Source organism: Fundulus heteroclitus, chromosome 23 (genome assembly GCF_011125445.2).
Source record: "Fundulus heteroclitus isolate FHET01 chromosome 23, MU-UCD_Fhet_4.1, whole genome shotgun sequence".
Classification (NCBI taxonomy): domain Eukaryota; kingdom Metazoa; phylum Chordata; class Actinopteri; order Cyprinodontiformes; family Fundulidae; genus Fundulus; species Fundulus heteroclitus.
Window position 1 is genome coordinate 2,789,965 of NC_046383.1, and position 18,212 is coordinate 2,808,176.

An 18,212-nucleotide genomic window follows, 5' to 3' on the forward strand; every position below is an offset into this window, starting at 1 on the left:
TGTAAGGTACTGACTGTAGCTAGAAGACTTTTCAGAAAAATAAAAACAGACTATTTAAAATACCATCGAAAATATGGATCCCACAGCAGGGAAATTCAAAGTTAATAATCTTTATTTGCCATTGCAACATACATAATGCTATTTGTCCTCTGCATTTAACCCATTCCTTTTTAAGGAGCAGCGGGCTGCCACTGTGTGGCACCTGGGGAGCCTTCTGGGGCTAAGGTTCTGGCTTGGGGACCCAGAATAGCACTCTGTGGGATTTGAACCCAGAACCTTGCAGCTTCTTCAGGAAGCAAGTGCACTAGGCCGCCACTCCCCAAAGCAAACAGCTCACCAAAACATAATAAAGATAAAGGAAAACATGAAATAGGATATAGATGATAAAATACAAATACACATGATAACATTAAGATTCTGGGACATTGTGATGGCTATGAGTTGTTGCACACTATTTCTTACAGACAGAGGAAGTCAGAGCATAACGATACCGCAGTGGGAATAATTGACCTTTCTGCTAGATTTTTTTAAATTTCAGTTATTTATGTCCACTAATTATTCATGATGTTCCTCGCTTTAGTTCAGAATATAGAGAGAGACTTTACAATGACCTAGCAGGCGGCGGAGAAGCTTGTTGTGTTCTGATTGTTGTCCTTCCCTTGGAGCTGTGGAGCTGAGGGGCGCATGGGTCAGTTCAGTGGGTTAATTAGTCATATTTGTCACACTTTTGGACCCCTGAGGACTGCACACCAATCGCATCTGTTTATGTTCGGATGATTTTCCAGCCCATTAATCGCAACGCTCCAGCCTTTAAGAGAACAGAACTCGTGATATCAACACTGCCTGCTTTTAGCTCGTATTCTAATAAGTGTATTCTGGTCATGAACAGATTTACAAAGTCAAGAGCAGCTACAACAGCTTCAGAAAAATCCAAATGTTTGTTTAAATATATGGTTACTTGCAGGTGTTTTCAAATTTGGTCAGATTTCAACAACAAACTTCCATGTTTTTTTTTGGAGGATATTACTGAATAAATAAAAACAGAGTAGTATAATGATAAACAATGTTGTTGTATTTCATACATTGGTATTTAACCCCTCAGAGTCAATAACCACCTTTTCTAGAAGTATTTGTGGTGCGTATCGATCAGATGTGCATCTTTAGAAACTGAGTATTTGCCAATTCTTCTGTACAAAATTGTTTAAACTCAGATTAAATGGGGAGCTTCTATGAACATGAGTTCTCAATTGGATTGAGATTTGGACATTGACTAGGACATTCTGACACAAAATTTACTTTGATCTAAGTCTAACTCAATAACAGAAGGGGCCAACATTAAAGGTATATAGCCACGTAATATGCTTATAAAAAAGACCAAAACCCGTTCGATCACGATAAAATAAGGTTATAGTGTCAGTATTTTAATAGTCCTTTTTGAGCTGAAAGATAATTTGCTCTCTGGAGAGAATAACAAATATTACAGACGTGGCGACATCTTGCAGCAGAACAGTAGAACTACCATAATGCAAATTAATGTTTTCTTAATTTATAAATCAATGGTATTATTTATAAATTTATTTATAAATTGTAAATAATACCAGATCAAGCCTGACCCTCTGTAATGACTCACAGTAAAGGGGCACTCGGTGCGATCGAAGACCAATGTTGTTAAATAAATTAACAAAAACTTCGAGAGCCTCATATCAGAACATTTACTCACGACGATCAACTCTGCGGTCACATCTGAGCGATCGGCAGGTTTAGTGTCCGCTAAAGTGAACACCAACGTGAACACACAACATTTTCCTCTTGTAATCATATTTTTTTGCACTTTTTTCACTAGATCTTGAACCTTTCTTCATTTTTTCGCTGGGAGATGCTATAGCCGTTAGTTTTAACCCCTGCTACGCATGAGCGTACGTGCTTCCGCTAAACTCATAAACACAAAAGGCTTTATTTACTAACAAATTGAGCAAAATCAAAGCATAAAAACCAAAATGACAGCTAATACATCAGCAGGAAGTGATAATCTTTGCAACCAGAGTGAGCTACTGACGTTTAAATAATTTTTAAAAAGTCAAACAACGTGGCTATGCACCTTTAAAACATGGACTAAATTGCTACCAAGTCAAAAATAAATTGTCACATGTTTAAAAAAATAAAAATTAATTAATTAAATAATTATGACATGTTTACAAAAAGCTTGCAAATTTCTGTTTATTTCTATTACCACTTAATTATTGATGTTTAAGGTCCAGGATAAAAAAAAAAAAAGATTTGAATTCTGATAATTCTCCATCATTTGCTACTTTAATTTTTAGATGTTCATCAAAATGCGCTGGCTCTTCCCAGTTTTTTTTCAGAGTTTAATAAATAGGTGTTCCTGTTTTTTTTTTTTTTTTTTTTTTAGGAAATAGTCGGTGGATGTTTGTGGCCCTGTTTACTGAGATATTAAAATGAAAGCGCAAAAAAAAAAAGTCTCTTAAAAGAAAATACTAAAAGTGTCTATCTGCTTCTGTTCATTTTGCTTAAGGACCAAATTTTGAACTGCAGTCAGGGGGGGGCGCACAAAAATATTCCAAGGGTCACACTTTGGACATGCCTGGATCAAACTATTCGACTGCGCTTTTTGTTGTAGCACGTCCGTTTTTGTGATGTTGTTTGTGCCTTTAAGGTCAAGCAAAGAAGGCAGAAAGGCTCTTGTATGTTAGGTTGATTTTCTTGCAGTCTGTTTATAAATGGAAAATAATGTTTGATCTTTGCTCTAAGGACTGCTGGACTGGACATGATGCATTTCAATCTAAAATGATGGACGATTTAAAGTTAAATTTACATCCTGCCAACAAGCATGACTGCTTGTGCAGACATGATGAAAACTAAGTAAAAGGTTGCTGTTTACAAAGACTATCAGAGGCATCAGAGCAGCCAGGTGCTGCCAATTAAAATTCTTCATTACTTTATAGCAGTAAGATAATTAACTTCTGCTTTTGCCCACATCAGCAAACACTTGATTCAATAACTTTTTTTAGAGACAATTTCCCATTCCACTGGTCCATTGTGTTTTTAAACTCGCTGCTATGGCTAAGATAATGAGGATGCGTTTAACTTTTGTTTTGTTTATTCTTGATGTAGTTCTATTTGGTGATACTCAACTTCATGTCTAAAACTAAGAATAATAGTAAGTTTACCCTATGAATAAGTGCAATTTTGATAGTCAACACAGGGAATTAGTTTAGAAGGGCATTTTACGTTTTCTGATTTAGTGATAGGCCTACTCATAACAAAATGACATGGCATCCTGCAGCCTTAATAACAATAAATAAAAAAGGTTTAAATGAAATAAGCTTATCATTTTTATACAGGTCAAAATAAATATACATTTTAGATTTCATTCACAACTGCCCAGCGCTGTTCATCACTCACCTCAGCAACAGTGTCCCTGCATGCTGACCTTGCCTCAAACTCCCTCTCAGTATCAAGCATCAGCATCAACAGAGATAAAGATGGATTAACCATATTTTTTCCCCTTCTATTGCCACCTTGAATCGGTCAGCTTTAAAAAGTCATGAAAATAGCATCAATAAATAACAAATGGCATGTTTGGTCTTGTTTCTTAGTGGTTGTGATCCCCTTGTTTAAACTCAGTGGTGTTCTCATCATCTGACTGTGAACAATTAAAGTAGTAAGACCATGAACCGAGCACTGCGGGAAATACTTGTTCACTAAAAAAATGCTAAACACCCAAAAAACCTTTCTGGTGTGATCATTTTATGCTTGTAGATGTTAAGAATACCAGCAGATGGCGCTCTGTGTACGACAAAAGGCATAGGTGACCCGAGTAAATTGCAGAAGTAAGTGGTCACTGTGCATGTTTCAAATCACATCAGGGAGCCAATAAATATCATCAGAGTGGACCAGGCGTCATTCCTGGCATAAAAACCTGGTTTAACTGTTAAAAAAACAACTCAATGATGATACGTCATCACTGAAATTGGGGTGAAGTGATAGCTAAAGATAGCATATCTCTTTTAAAAACGCACTTTTACTTCCTGGCTTTTAATACACTGTGATCTTGTGATGTATGGCGTTTTAAAACGCTCTTGCTGTGAACCTGGTTTTTAGCTTTTGATTTTGTGGGTGTGTGTATGTGTTGTATGTGTTTAACTTGTTTTTTTAAAACCTTTTCTTGTTCCTAAAATGTGCTGTAGAGAAATAAAACTGATTGATTGATTGATTGATTGATTGATTGATTGATTGATTGATTGATTGATTGATTGTGGATCACCAGACAGCTAACTGCACTATAATTAAAAAAAAACTGGTGTTTAAGGCTATTTTAACCTACTTTCCACTTCTTTGTAAACAATCTCCTAATGTCCATTGTGTCTGAGGAGGAAACAGATATTGCAAACAATTAATCTTCATCCAAGAATTACAATCTATACCAACCTGCTGAGACATGTCCTTTTCACTAATAATTATTAGGTCTGGGGAATACTTGAGGAAGATATACATCAGCAGTGATCTTAGAGAAGCGATTGCTGCATGCCCACCAGTTTCGGAAAGGCTAAAAGAAGGCCATTTCCAGACCATTTGAAATCCATGATTCTGCAGCTCCTACTCTCTGCTTGAGGCCACCTGTCCACAGAGAGTACACTGCAAAGCTCTTCTCCTTATCTGTGAACCTACCTATCTTTAGTACAGCCTGTTCACACTCATGCCCTCAGGTGAAAGGTTTCAGAAGTCTGAAGGATAAAAAACAAAGACTGAGGAAAAGCTTCTTCCCTGAAGCAACCTGTATCTTTTATTCCTCCAAAAGATCATTACCTCCACCACTCTGACATCCTTGTCAAAATCTCATGATAGACTATACGGTCACACAAAGGCTGCCTCGCTGTTGCAGATTTACAGTTGTGCACACATTTAAATGTATTTATCTGCAACATATAGAATAGAGATTATTGTAGACTCTACTGTACTTGAACATATTCTACAATTTGTCTCTTAATATTGCCTCTGATTTTTTTTTCTCATTTTTGCATCAGTACAAATTAATTCCTGTGTATTATGTGAGAATAGATAGTATTTATTTTATTTTAACCTTGGCAAATATGTTTCTAATTTAATTGAGCCCCATGTGAAAACACATAAAAGCAACAGAGTAATGTATCTTTTCACTTTAACAGATAACTGCACTTTTGTCCACAACAATAAAGTCTCAACAGAATTAGGCAACATTTTATTTATTTTTGTTAGATTTATAACAAGTGAGTAGTTGTACTATAACATGCCTATGATAAACAGGTATTTAATTTAATCTACAAAGCCACACCAAACCTTAAAGTCATGCAAATTCACATATTTGAAAGTCTGAAACACTAAAATGTGGTTATTTTTTCTCCCTTATTTCTTGGCTGTCGGTTTTCTTTTTAATTTGCAGCCTGACTAAAGAGAACCCAAGTTAGCTGGGGAAAAAAGTATTTAATTCATGTATGTATTTATCAAATTATGGTTGAAATTATTTTGAGATCCACCAGAAACCCTCGACTAATAAATCCAGTAATTGAAAATCAAGACACCCTAAATATACCTTCATCTATAATACACCTTTCCACAAGATTTATTTTACTTCTCTACTGCTCCTGTCTCCACCTGCAGTGGATTAAGAGCTTCCTGACAGAGAGACAGACAGACTAGAGAGACTGGGAAAGTTCACATCAAGCACCAGGAAACTCGGTAATGGAGCTCCCCAGGGATGTGTGTTCTCTCCGCTGCTTTTTCTCTCTAAAGTAATGACTGACCCACCTCACACATCTTTATTGAGACCTTTAAGTTTGCAGTAGACTTCTCGGTCCTCTGCCTGATCCATGAAAGAGGTGACCACAATGCCCACTGAAATCATCATGGAGCTTAACACCAAGTAGGCAGCAAAGATTACTTATTTATTAATGTAAAGCACTTTGTGACTCTGGGTCTGTGAAAAGCGCAATAGAAATAAAGCTTAGTTACATAGAGATGACAGTAGACCTTGTCTAGTGGCTGTATGGCAAAGCCTCCAAGCGCGGCACCTCAAAGAACTGTGAAAAAACATTTAGGCCCAAAAGCAATCCACCTTATGAACAATTAACCAAATGTGGAAATTACATTACAATATTACCTCATGTATATACATAATCTATGTGCATAAAGCTCATTTTGTTACAAAACAGATACATAATTGAATTATTGTGTATATTTCTACCGTTATTTAATATCACCATCCTTGACTGCATTGTTTTATAACTAAGATCAACCTTGAAGGTATGTAATTGACCTGGAATCTGTCTTGGATCGAATTTTGTAAAGTGCCTTGAGTCGACATGTGTTGTCAACTGGCACTATATGAATATAATGAATTAAAATATACATTTTTGTGTCGATCAATCACTGAAAGTCTCACAAAAATATTTTGAACTTTGTGACTATAAATACCTTTTGAAGACTCTAATTCATCTGTTCATATATCTGTACATACATACGTACAAATCTGTACATATGTACACATATATGTACATATATATGTTTTATAAATAACAGATATAAAAATAAAAAAGTTTTCTGAATCTACTTTCAGTATTTGAAGTGCAGAAAATAATTCTGTTAATTTTGGTTACAGCGTTTGTATTTTTACATTTCATAGTACTGGGTCGTGTAGCTCTCTTGTCACTGATTTCAGCTTTAGTGAATAAGGGGCAACATATGAATTTGAATATGTGATGGGATTTATTTTACTCCACAGTTTTCTAAATGAGTGAGCCAAGCTTCATGTGTACAATTAAAGGTCTTTATGGTGTCTGTAACGGTATCACACAGCTTTTCTTTACAGTTTGGTATGGACACATTCAGTATCCATATCATAGGAAAGGCCTCATGCTGTTTAAGTAGAGAGAAATGAGCTTGTAGGATTGAGTGAACCAGGAAGCAGAACTGCCACTGGATGGCATTGTGATTCAAGAAATGAGCGCCGCCTCTCTTCCTCTAAAGTGCCAATTCTATGACCTTCACAGACTCACTCCACAAAAGAATATCGTTTTTAAGGCTCCGCTTGTGTCAAACAAGTTAAATGGGAATTTTGAATGAAAAAAAAAAGGGGGGGGGGGGAGGAATCATTTAGTGCGAATGTGAGAATGCCAAACATTTGGTGTCCTTCTTTAATCCTGGCAACAATTTAAGAAACTTCTCTTTTAACAGTTGTGTGTGTCACCCCTGACAATTACAATCTGCTGCTGCAATCACTTCAGCGCATCAAATGTTAACAGCGTTGCACATAACTCTGGGATGTCAAGGGTAGAAAGCATTTAAGGCTATGAAATGCTCAAAAAGAAAACTTTTTAAATCTGGAAGCAAACCAGATATTTAAATACACTGTGTAAAAAAGACCCCTCTTTGTTTGCTGTCAGGCATTAAATCAGAATAAAGCTTTCCTTCTTGTGGGTCAGTGAGGATCAACTGAATTATTTCCATTTGCCAAATCCCACAATGATAAGAGATCTTTTTTTTATTTATTGCTTTCTTCACATTCAAAGGTTTGCGTACCCTAAAACCCCAATGCCTTTTAACAATCTGGGAAAGCCCAGATGATATAGGCTTTGTACGCTTTTTTTACACAACATTTAAGATAAATGGAGGCACACCTATCGGAAATCAAAAATATAGGTATGAAAATTGTGAACATTCACATGTTTGGTTCATGTTTTGGTACAATTACATATCACCTGACGGCACCTGAAGGTGTCATGTGTGACAACCCCAAAACAAAAGACCTTGTAAAGATGCTGGTGTGTCATTAGTCTCAATGGGCAGAAAGGCCACTCAGAGAGGAAGAAGCCATTATTTCAAAAGCAAAATACAAGGTAAAATTATAGTTTGCTCAAGCCTCAAACCTTTAGAGACATGTGTTTTAGTCTGACATAACTATAACTGAGGTGTTTGGCCATGATAACTATCGCTACACTTAAAGGTCAAATGGGTGAGCATTTCAAGCCTGAGGACACCACCCGCACAACAAGGGAAGCATGTTGTTGTGTGGTTGTTTCTCTGCAGGAGGGACTGGTGCACTGCAAAAAAAATAAATAACATCTCAAGAAAAGCATATTATGTGTAAATAATGATGCAGTATCTACAGAAAAAAAGACAGAAAATTAAAACTTTAGTGCTAATAGGTCTTCCAGGTTAGTCACAGTACTTTATGGACAACAAAGTCAATGGTTTTGAACCGACATCCTAAGTCCTGATCTTAGTTCCTGAAATTCTGTAGGCAGAGCAGCAAAGGAGTGTGAAACCAGTCAGAAGGAATGGGCTTGTTGTCACAAACTTGGACATTAAGGATATTAAAAATGTTTATTTCAGGTCATTCAGTTTAAAACACAATTCAACCAAAAACTCAGGAAATGAGTGTGAGTATTCTGAATTTGAAGAAATTATGATTATCTTTCATTTTTATGGTATTTTTGGAAACTAACCTAAAACAGGGATAGTTTAGTCTGATTTTAACTTTTCATACAGTATACATCTGGTTTCAACTATCAACTGTATCTGTGCATTTAGCTTTCACAGTTTTATAGTAGTTGGAATAACTTCAAAAACAAAGAGGCTGGTTTCACATTTGCATCACATCTCATGAGTGATTGCCACTTCTTGTTGATTTTGATGCTTTGAAAATGTTAGGCCAGCTAACGATGATCATCACAGGTCTTTATTTCCTCATGCTAGTTCAGTTTATTCACACAATCATCTCAAGGCGTTTCACAGAAACAGATCAGACTTATATGCATAAACACATAATCAAATGATTCCAATCATTTGTACATATTTGCAGACACTGGGCTTTTGTTGTGCCACTGGAGTAATACCAAGTGATTGATTATCCTTGAAAAGCAGGAAATTAGAAGTCACACTGGTGTGATCATTTTTAATTTATACCCCCTGGGCGATTTTTCATCACTGTTCCGTGTCTTACTTTCATACCTCACTTGAACAATAAGTTGTTTTTTTTTTATCTTGACGACGGGCGAACAGCTCTTTCACTCTATTTATTACACTCAACGCAAAAACTAATAACACGTTTTTTTTTTTCCCCGTCACAAAATAAGATCCTTGGTATCTGAGCATAATAAAAGTGTTCTAGAGTTATTTAAACCTAAATCTGTGTGGTGGATCAAATGTCCTAGCACGTAAAAAATGCTACAATATCATAATGTATTGAGATGATCTGAAGTTAAAATAACTGTACGGGGAAAATTAAGCACACCCTAGCTGCTTGAGAAGAAAAGTAATATTCAGGTGCAGCTAATCAAAGTCAGACACCGAGATACTCGGATGACTCCGCAGTCTGTATCAGAGACAGACAGGAAGCAGAGCTTGTGGACAGCTTCTTTATTTATTATTATATGATATAATATCACATAATGGAATCTGTTGAATGTATTTTTTTTTAAATGATAGTCGATTTAAATAATCACAGACCACGTTACCGGGTAGATTACTCATCTTGTTCTGAGAACAAAAACCCTAGAATCAAGGTTTTGGTTTGCTAATGCCATAATTATGAAAGAGGTAACAATGTTTGCATCTAAGCTTTCAATGCGTACACACGTAGTTCAAAATACATACCTTTTAAATTCAACTGAGGATTTTCAGAAACGTTGCTCCTTTCCCAGTGTTAGATGACAAGAGTTTCATCGTCTCTTTCCCACTTGTTTCCTGTCATAAACAATAAAGCCAGTCAGCTCTCAGGTTGAACTCAGCGCAGTAAATAGCATATTTCAAGAAGACATAATTGCTTGGGTTTTTGTCTCAGACGAAATGTAATTTTTTGTAAATGGATTAGTGAGTAAAACAATCAAGAGTGAAGTGAAGGGCAGACAGGAGTGTTTAATGGATTCTGTCCCCAAAATGAATGTATTATTCTCCTACAACATATTCACTCACTCCCCCGCTGTACCCAGCGTGTGTTCATGTGTGCGTTTCCACCCCTTTCCCTCCAGTGTTCTTAAGAGAATTGAATGAGGCTGAATAAATCATAGTGCGATCAAGATGTCATCTTCATGATAATGAAAACATGATGCCTCATAATAGGTTTCCAGATCAAAGGGAGCCGCTGGGGTTTGGTAACTCTGAGCCAAGTGGACAAAAAGTGCTTGACGTAGAGATGGATTTAGCAGACAATGAGGACGATTTAACAATGTTATCCTTGTGAAGTTTACATTTCACTTTGTGCTTTGTTTTATCCTGTAGAAACACGTTCAACAATTCCGCGTTGGCCATTTAGATTTCTTTTGAATGCTGCTGCTGAAGGAACAATCAGGTTTTATGCAAGTTTTTATCACACACCCGAGCAGAATTTACCCATAAACCACCAAAGCCAGGCCTTTACCCGTCTGCAGTAGCCAGGGCCAGATCACAGTGCCAGGGTAGAAATCTACCCCAGAAAACAGCCCGGGTGTTGAGGTAATACGTTCTGAATAGAACCTAAACTAATGGTGAAGGTTTGTGATAAGAGGCTGCCAAACATTTGGCACAGAATGTTGACTATTCCCAGAATGTTGTTTCAGTCATTCCTCAGTTTAAAGGGGACACATCACATTTTTTTTAGCCATTAAATACATTTTGTTGTGTGCTTGGACAGAAAGTTACATTTAGTCTGTCAAGGTGCTGCACAGATATCTTCATATTCCGTCTGGGTCATGTTTTTCAAGCCGTTCAGTTTATCTCTCTTCTCTGTTATGCTTGTTGAACAATTACGTCACAGTATTTGCCGCTGAACTGCTAAACAAGGTAATGGACTTCCAGCTTACCAATTTTGCGGATCCACTATTTTTCCTTTTTCAGTCGTTGCTGAAAGATATCGAAGCTACGAGCACAAAAGTCAAAATGTTCGAATGTTGGGTGTATTAACCCACACAATTTATGACACCGTCCCCCCCTGCAAACTACAATACAAAAAAAAAAAAAAAAAAAAAAGGCAGAATGGGGTGGAATTAAACGCTCTGCGACCTAGAGTGGTGCGTCCTTTGAATTTAAAGAGACCGTGCCAAAACGAGTTGCTCTCAGATGCCTCTCAGAACAGCGGTAAAAGAGGAGCCGTGTGGCGACAATAACGAGGATTTAAGACCAAAGCATTGCAGCTCCACTTTATATAGACCACAACTGAATGATTTAAATGTGAAAAGGAAGGCATTAAAGGGCGTAATGTCCCCTTTAAACTCGTTTGCAGTCAGTGGCAGTTCTTGCATAGATGTCTACTTAGGAGCCCCTTGTTCTATGAGAGAAGGCCCATTATTAAGGGGGAATTATATTCATTTAAATAAATTAATTCAGTTCAGTTTATTCATATAGTGCCAATTCACAACACATCACCTCAAGGCACTTTACAATAAAAAAAATAAAATCTATCCATTTAGCCTTCATATTTGTTCACGCAGGAAAATAAACTGCTGACCTTAGTATGGCTACATGGCAGATTAATAATTAAAACATAAAAAGGAAAAAGTACCTACCAGACAAAGGGATTTATTTCTCTTTAAATTAAGTTCTCTAGCTGTAATATAATAATTAGACTTTAATATAATTATGTGCAAGCAACTGTTAAGCAACAAAGCAGGTAAACAAGCATCCAAGAAAAGTTTCAGCTTTTTTGACCGCAAGCTTTTGAATCAGGTAATCACCCTTCACCACATAACCCTGCAGACCCATCTCTTCCTTAGACAACACCAAAGCCCTCCTGACCATGAGAACTAGACATCCCAGCTTAAAAAGCAGAGATGTCAGCAGTTCACGTGGGCCTCATCCTCTACTGGCACAGTGTGATTGACAGCAAATACAATAATCTACTCTTAGCGGCAAGTGGGGCTTACCAACTCAACCTGAGGGTGCCGACTCAATATTAACTGTAAACACATAGAAAATCTATTCAGGGCACAACTGACATACAAAAAAAAAAGTTATATCACCATAAGGCATCATTCTGGGTAACTGCCAATATACTGTCATATTTAAAAAAAATCAAAAAACAGTGGAACAGTGGTTCTCCATCCTGGTCCTCAGGGACTATTGTCCCGCATGGTTTATATGTTTCCCAGCTCCCACACATCTGACTTCAATGTATATGTTATTAACAGGCTTCTGCAGCACTTAGTGGGTTATGCAACGCAATCGTTTGAATCATTTGAATCTGGAACAGACATCTGAAGCAGGAAGCACCGCCTCCCTATGGTTCTGTACTCCATCTTTGTTTTAAAACAATAATTCAGTGTTAATTTAGTGTTTTATGTGGTGTTTAAGGTGCTAAAATCTAGCCTTATTAACATCAGCATGGCGGAGCTTTGTAAAACATACATTACACAGATTAAATAATCACCTTTTTTGTAGGGATGAACGTGATACAAGAGACAGCAGGCGAAAATGATGGAAGGAAGATTTTCTGAAATAACAGAAAAACTCACAAAACCCAGAAGCCGAACAATATTCAAATTCAGTGACGACCCGAGGAAAATCAGCGATAATCAAAACAGTGGGAAAAGAGGGTTGGCTACAGATAAACAGGAGGAACTGACAAGGAGCGAATGTAGTGAGAGGTATCAATGCATAGGCAGGTTTATAAGTGGAATGCAAAAGCGGTGGGTGTAATTAACAGACTGCAGCCGTGGGAGAAGCAGGGAGCCAGAGAGAACTGAGGGAAAACCGGTGAGTCTGATGACTGAATAAACAGAAAAGATAAATACAGCGAAACAACGGAGCCTGACAAAACTCAAGCTTTCCACAATAAGACCAAAAGTGACAAAAACTCTTAGTCGTAAGAAAAAACGGGAAGTAAATGGAACAGAGACTGACGAGATAAATTAGGAACTGCAACTCAAAACTCAAACTAACACATAAAAAGTCAAAAGGACAGAATTCGACCACAAAAGAACATGAAAAACAAAACCAAGCTCTCAAGGACAGTTTTACTGTGTTTCTGTTTGAAGGTACACAATAAAACAATCACAGTTCCCCACATGTGTGTATCGTTAGCAGAAGCTGAAAGAAGCAGATTTGCTGCAGCAGCTGCTGTTGCATGTATGTGGCTAAAGTTCCTCTGGGACACATCACCAAGGCTTTAATTGTTCAAAATCCGAGGATTATAACAAACCTCCTGCAACATAGAAGTGGTTTTAATTTAGAAACTTAAATAAAACCACACATAATGTGTGTAGAAAAATAAAAAATAAAGGAATAAATGACATATGGGGGGTTGCGATGAGTTTATTTATTGTGTGATTGCCGTGGCTACATTGTCTGTTACACTTTCATTCCTGAAAATGCAACTGGAATTTCTTCCCTCTCGCTCACATCCGGTCAAGTTATATATTACCACAAAGTTTGGAGCAACTTTATTTAGCTTTTATAACATAGATTTGAGAATACTGGACTGATTTCAGTGCTCCTAATTGCAGTCCGGCGATCTGCGCTCCTAGATCACACTTAATAGCAAAAGATCCCTGGTGGAGGAAGAGCCTCACTGGGTCAGTGGAGCTCATTTCCATAGACAGCAGTGTTATAGACACCACCGTGGAAATGCACCCAACTTTGTGGCAAAATTAGAAGCTTGTGCAAGAATAAGGTCCAGGGGGAAATGCTGCAGGTTGCAGAGTCAAAAAAAGCCCCTGTGGTTCAGAGAGCCTTTGGGACGGCTCTGTTTCTGATGACAACTTCGGTCTTGGCATCTGTATGCAACAGTAAAAATCTATTAGCTCAAAAAATTAAATTTCTCTTCTATAGGTTATTGTCTAAAAGTTAGCAAAAAAAATAAAACAAAACAGCGGTTGTTCTTCAAACTGTGCCATGGCAATAGGTCAGCAAAGGGCAAATCAAGCGGAGAAAAGCAAGCAGCATTCAGCTCACAAGAAGCTAATTTTTAGACATTCCAGGAGCGTATTTCCAGCCCACAGTTGTTCCTGTAAATCCGTGTTTACAACCCCAGCCCCCCTCATCAATTTTTCAACAAAGTTGTGCTCATATTTCCGCTGTGGTCTTTTATTATATTTTGGCGGTTTCCCCTGTAAGATCTGCAGCTCGCCACCCTCCCTATCCGTGCGCTGCGTATATTTGTCTAGATGGGAGATGGCGTTCATCATGTCAAGACCACGCAGTCGTTCGCTTTGATTCTGGGATTCAATGATTTATGAGACGGCAAGACCGAGGAGGGTGAAAAAAGAATTTGGTCAGCAGAGAAGTGACGTTTTTGTGTTGTTTTGCTGTAATCTTGACTGATTTCAGAGACTCTTCGCTCAGCAGCGCTTGGCTAATTTTACCAACACTGTGGTTTTATTTAAATAAAGATATAGTGTCTGGCTAATAATAGCTGTATTCTGCAAAATGGATTTTTAAATTGAGGTTAAGGTTGTTTATTCCTGCTCTAATAGCCGAAAACTGAGAAATCTGAACATTAAGGGCCTAGTGAGCACTTACGTCTGGGAAAGGCTCTAAAAGCAGACCCTGGTATTCATGTTTTCTTTTTTATTTAAGCACTCGCGTGTCAAAGAAAGCGGATAATAAGCCGAAATTATCTTGTTTTTTATTTAATTGTTCTCTTAGCTACGGACTGCTGCGGGTTTCGGAAGCGTAACGATCGTTCAGCCGGCCCATCTGTCTTCACCATTACTTTACCTGGTCTGAAAAGCTCCCCAGATGTGCTGGGCTGTATTGATGCCCCTCAATTGAGGCCTTAATGAAAGCTCCGTCCCACCGCTGTCAAGCTGTTCCTTGACAACACTTCACATCCGCCCCTCTCCAGGAAAAAGAACCAAACAAGACGCGCCGGTCTCCTTCGCTCCGAAATGAGCTCCCCTTCTGTGATGAAAAATGTTGCCTGTCTCTTTGCTTATTGCTGTGGCATTTAGTTGGCTCAGCGTGGTGATTTGAAGAGCCTGTGGAGTCAAAGCTATTTCTCCTGCTCGCGGCTTAATGCTCTGACTCAACAAACCTGACCATTGTCATTTTCCTCCATCGGCTTCATGGCGGCCGTGAAGAAAAGCCAAGAAGTGCCAGTAATAACCTTGAAGGAAAAAGGGGTGTGATTGCACCTCCATTTCACACCGAGGACCTCTCTCTTGCTTCCCCAGTGGAGCAGTAAAATGCTATATAGGATGAGGAGTGAGAATGGTAGCGAAGTAGACACGGTGTTTTGTTAGTGGCAGGAGATAAAAGAGGAACTTGTGAGTGTGTGTGTGTGTGTGTGTGTGTGTGTGTGGGGGGGGGGGGCGTATATGGGCACTGCAGGACCTAGCGTGTATCTCAGAAAACAAGGTATCACACTTCAGGGCCTACTTCTCCACTCTCCGTGGGAATGTATTTTAGTCCACAGTCTAATCCTAATGGGTTGCTGGGGGCAGTGTGTGCTTTTTGAACTGTGCCACTCTTGCCTGCTCGAATTACTCTCGTCCGGAATAATTTACCAATCTCGCTCAGCCTAAATCTCCACAAAAGGGATAACATTTCTGAGTACTTGGCCTCTGGGCAAAGAAGATTAACAGGTCATGTTTACAGTGCAGAATAGCAGCGTTCATACTTCACGGAAGAGGCTAAAACTATTCAAAGGGTCTCCGTTTTATTTTGCTACGTATAGGAATCCAAATGTTCCGAGGGTTTGTTCCTGTTCTGCTCTTTTGAACATGCCTACGATGGATTTAAAAAGTATTCGCACCCCTTGGATTTCCTTTAACCACAAACGTTTAGATTCTTTTAGTTGTTTTTAAAAGTTTACCTGGTCTTACCCCATCTCACCTCTCTGCTGCTTCACCCATACTCTCCTGCTCGGTGCCTCAGGTCAGGTGACCTACCGCTTCTGGAGGTGCCGAGATCTAAACTTAAATAAATAAAAATAAACAGAGCTTTTAACGTTGAGGCCTCAAAGTTATGGAACAATTTGCCTTCCATATTAGAAGTGCCTCCTTATTGTCCACTTTTAAAACTCGCCTTAAGACACATTTTTATTCTTTGGCTTTTAACACATGTTGAAACATTTGCCCTAATTCTTTTGCATGTTTCTACTGTAATATTTTGTTATTTCCATTTTGAGTGTTTATTGATTACTGTCTGTACAGCACTGTGTCGCAGCTGCTGTTGTTTTAAAGTGCTTTATTAATAAAGTAGCATTAATAGTAGTAGTAGTAGTAGTGAATTATTGTACACACATTGCACTCTTTAAAACAGTTTAGGCGGTGTTCAGTTTCATGAATTATTGTGCTACAATCTGATCCCATTATTTTTGATCTGGTAGTGCGTGTCGTCTGGTCTCGTGAGTTGTGTGTGTCGTTACATCTCTTTTATTTACTAATTAGGGGACTTCTGAAGGCAGTTACCTGCACTGAATTTCACTTAAGGGTTTAAGATTAAATTATTACAGAATTACCCATCGTCTTTGTGCTACTTTGTGCTGATCAATGAGACACAATCTCAATGAAATACACTGAAGTTTGTGGTTGTGACCTGGCAAAATAGAAAAGTTTCAAGGTCTGGATATACTTTTGCGAGGCGCTGTTCCTAAAACACAAACATATATCATTCAGTGAGACATTATCTGAGGCTGAGCTCAATATGACCATGAACCACAGTTTGTTTATGTTGTCATGCAATGTGGCATATGTCTAATTTTGCAATTTCACCCTCTTTTCTCCCCGCCGAGGGACTATTTCTACCTTCATTTACCAATTGACAACAGCGACTGACCATAATGTGGTATAGATAACGATCACTTACCATTATATTTGTGCAATTCACTGCTGCTTCATGCAATTACACAATGGCTCTCTCGATTCGCTTTCCCAAAGCTCCCCCCGCAACAGAGCTGTTGACCTTGCAGTGCAAATGTTCTGTGATGGCAAATGGTTGTCATTTGGGCTGCCATGCCTCATGAAGCCATCTACGCTGTTATGTCTTGCCTTCGAGCTCCTGCTGATCACTAAATTACAGCGGAGCATGACTAATTGGGCGGCCATCGCCAGAAGCTGAATAAATTCTGCAGGATTAGTGTGTGTTGCAGACTATGTATTTTGCAGCATGGTATACATACAAGCATTTGTGCTGTGCTGCACAGTTAGTGAAGCGTTTTTTTTGTTTTTTGTCTTTTATTTTTACAATGCATTATTTGGCGGGGAAGAGCTAAAATGCGCTCTACTCCATTCGACCTCTAGATGTCACTGTTGTTTAACTGCTGCCCTGAAACCAGCCATCAGATAATTTAAACAGATGAAGCAACTTGTGTAACGCCAGGTGATCCTGAACCTCATGCCTGTTTTTTTATTAGTATTTCTCGTGAAACATCTCCCTTTAGAGAAATAAGTATTACGGATGACAGCTCATGTCGGCTCAATGCAATTATTCCTAATTACTGAAAACAAGACACAAGAACCCAGTTGCCAGTCAGAACCCCGCCATTAAGTTGAAACAGTTAGGATGTGTGGTGTTTTGTTTTTCGCCCTCTTGAGAGTGACATAATAAACAACCAGAAGTGCCCGTTTCCCTTTACCTGTGTTTCTTCAAACGCCTCTTCATGTAGCAACATAGATTATTTTCTCTTCATAAAAGACAATAAGGCCTTAACCGAACAAAAACACTTCAGCATAATGGGGTATTCCATGCCATCCCATAAAGCAGAGGGGTCAGTTTTCATTGCTTGATTAGAACGTCACAGAAATAAGAGGCGGCAATGATCATTGTGAGCGGAACAAAGTGCCATTGCAGGTTAGAAATATCCTATCTGGGTCAGCTTTTCTTTCCCCTGAGCTTCCGACATATAAATGAAACGCAGCAAAGCTTTCCTGATTCCTTTAGCCTTTAAGTCATTGGGTGTCCATAGTGTGGCATGGTGGACATTTTATGTGGCCCCCACCTGCAATTCAAGAATGATTTGGCCCCCCGGTACAGGTGGCTGGTTGCAGACGGAAACCTTTTATTTTAAATCATGGTAAAATGATTACAAGCAAGTCATATTCTCCTTACAATTAAACATGTTAGGTACAACACAAAGTATTCACTTTTTAATAATCCCTTTTTACATACTCTTTTATTTCATATAATTTTTTTGACAGCAGGAGGAATAGTAATAATAGAGTTTGTTGCACAAAAAAAAAATCTGTTTTTAACTCGTTGATTAAAATTGACTAAATACAGCGAGCATTTTCAGAGAAAGGCTG